The following is a 2,844-nucleotide window of genomic DNA, read 5'->3' on the forward strand; positions in this document are numbered from 1 at the left end:
GACCAGATGCAGGAATCCGATGGTCAGATTTTACTTGATCATCGGAGGTTTGTGGGTTTGTTCCAACAACATTTACCTTCGTCTTCTGGGGCTGCACCGCGTAATGAAGCTCCAAATGATCAACCTTCGATGCCTCATCCTCCTGGTGTTCCGCCGAATGGTGTGGCTTCAAACAGTCAACCTCCGGCGCCTCTTATTTCTGGAGCTCTGCCGAGTGGTGAGGCGGCACCTAATCGTCCTTGAAGATCCCCTTTTGTAAATTTGATTTGATTTGATTTTTTTTTTTTCAATTTATGTATAATGCAAATTTATGTAAAATTTCCAGAAAAATAAATAAAATGGACCTTCTATTTCTCTCTATGCATTTTTTTTAATTATTATTATTATTTTTTTTTATTATTTTATTATTTTATTATTTTTTTATTTTTTTATTATTATTTATTTTTTTCTTTTTCTTTTGTTGCTGGATGCACCAAGTTCCATCATCATTTTTTTACAATTTTTTTTTCTCTTTCTGCACATAGTGCCCATGAACCACCAGAAACTTTTGATCTGCCATGGGGGCTGTTCCCCATCTTTGATCCACCATCCCATTTTCTATTATTATATATTATTATATTATTTATTTTTTATTATTATTTTTTTTTCTTTGCACATGGTGCCTGATGCATTTTTTTTTTTTTTTTCACGTGGTGGCAGCACCACTTTGCTCCACCATCCTCCTTTTTTATTATATATTTTTTTGTATAAATTTAGGTGATGGGTAGAGGAATTTGCAGGGGGCAGAGCAAGGAGGACGGAGAAGATGGTGCTTCGAGCTTCACGACCGGCTAGTCGTTTGACGGCGGTCGTTGAAGTCGTTGGCAGCTGCGAGTCAAGAGACGGAGGAGGTCTTTGGGTGTGTATTGATAAACTTTGGTTTTGTCAATCTCATCAAAAGGCGGCGACCATGGCGGAGGTGCAGAGGAAGACGCTCCACCACTACCGTCACTGAGCACAACCATTGAGCACAGCCATTGCACTGCCTGCCGAGCATAGTCATTACACACCCGTTGCACTGTCACTGAGCCAATCACTAGCATCTTCCCAAATGCATACTTGCGGGCCAGATCCATCTGCTGAAGGAATCCACCGACCTTGTTCAGTGTCACGAAAGAAACTGTATTCTCATCATTGTACTTGTACTCACAGAACCAAAGAGAGTATCCTTCAGGGTCGTACATGTCCCAGAATCCTTTAATAGCAACCTCACGGAAGTTGCTCTTTGTGTTAGAGTACAGTCTCTTCCAGTCATAAAAAACCATCTTACTTGGGGGAAGCAGATCAAGAGGATTCTTGGGTTTTGGCTTTGGAGCCTCTTCCACTTCCTCAGCAGCGTCTGCTTTGGGTTTTGCCGGCTCCTTTTTTGGCTTCTTTCTTGGGCTCCTCCTTGATCTTGCCCTTAGCAGGCTGGGCAGGCTTCTTTGCAGATGCAACTGGTGGAACTGAAACAGCCTGCTCGACATCACCCAGTACCTTTTTGAAGTTTGGTTGATTGACCAGGGTCCAGAAGTATCTCTCAACATGCAGAAACTCTGAAGTGAAGCTCTTAGTCATGACGTTGGCGAACCCCACGTACAAATTGCATACGACAACAATGTCAGCAAGGGTTACAGAATGCCCAACTAGGTATGTGTTTGAAGCAATATGGGTGTTCAAGGCACTTAGTGCTCTCTTCAATGCAGAAATCGCAGCTTCCTCAGCTGGAGGAAGATACACGCCATATCCCAGTCTTGGATAGTACAACTTGCTTATGTTAGCATCAATCTCCATGGATCCAACATCAATCCATTGCTCGATATGGGCATAATCAATCAGAGAACAACCATACAGAGGATTATCAGCTTTCAAGCGTGCAACATAGCGAGCAATAGCGTTACTCTAAAAAATGGGACCATCCGGTGTTACCAACAGCGGAACCTTCCCGATAGGGTTTAACTTGAAATATTCAGGAGTTTTGTTTGACTTTGGTCTGATTGACGGTGAAAGTGGTGGTTGTTGCTGGACGGAGGGACGACACCAGATAAGCCTCTCCTGGGCAGAGAAAGCCGAACGACGCGGCTGTGCTCAACCGGGTCGCAGGTGACTCCATCCCAAAGGCAGTAGTCAGTGGAAGCAGACCAATTCAACGGTGTGTTGAAGGGCAAGGACAAAAGAGCGTCGTGATCGAGCCGGTCGCAGGCAGCAGAGGCAGAGCAAGGAAGAATGAGAAGGACGAGAATCCATTGACCCAAATAGTAGAGAAGATGAAAGGTTGGTGGTGTTGGTATTGCTGGGACCTTCACCTTCTGCTTGTCGTGTTTCATCCGAACAAGAGAAGAAGACATGAAGACTCTCTCTCTCTCTTACTCAATCACATCACCATCAATACTATAACCACAACCTATTGGAATCATAGAAGAAACAGCAGCAGGAATAATACCAATCTAGAACGCCCAGCAGATGTTTGAATAAATGCTTGAGAGATGACAGAGAGAGCTACATCTACCTGGTGCAGAGGGCGGTGGAGGCATCCCAGGTCCTGCACAACCCATCGTAGCAGCTCGAAACGATAACCGAGCCATCCCGATTGAAATCAACGGCGGTGACAGGGTCGGAGTGAGCCGGCAAAACCTTCAAGCATTTCCCGGTCTTGACATCCCAAATACGCACCGTTTCGTCGAAGGAACCGGAGACGATCATATTGGACTGAGGGTTGAAGTTGGCGCAGAAGACGTAGTTGGTGTGGCCATGGAGGGTCTTGATGGTTTGGCCGGTGGCGACGTCCCAGAGGCGGAGGGTCTTGTCGTCGAAGGCGGAGACCAT

The 2,844-nt window shown here is 45.2% G+C and overlaps 1 pseudogene; it reads right to left on the reverse strand.

Moving 5' to 3' along the window:
* Positions 1 to 815: 815 nt before the first annotated feature.
* Positions 816 to 2,844, reverse strand: LOC103411290 (elongation factor 1-gamma-like; annotated as a pseudogene).

This window comes from Malus domestica, chromosome 11 (genome assembly GCF_042453785.1).
Source record: "Malus domestica chromosome 11, GDT2T_hap1".
Lineage (NCBI taxonomy): Eukaryota > Viridiplantae > Streptophyta > Magnoliopsida > Rosales > Rosaceae > Malus > Malus domestica.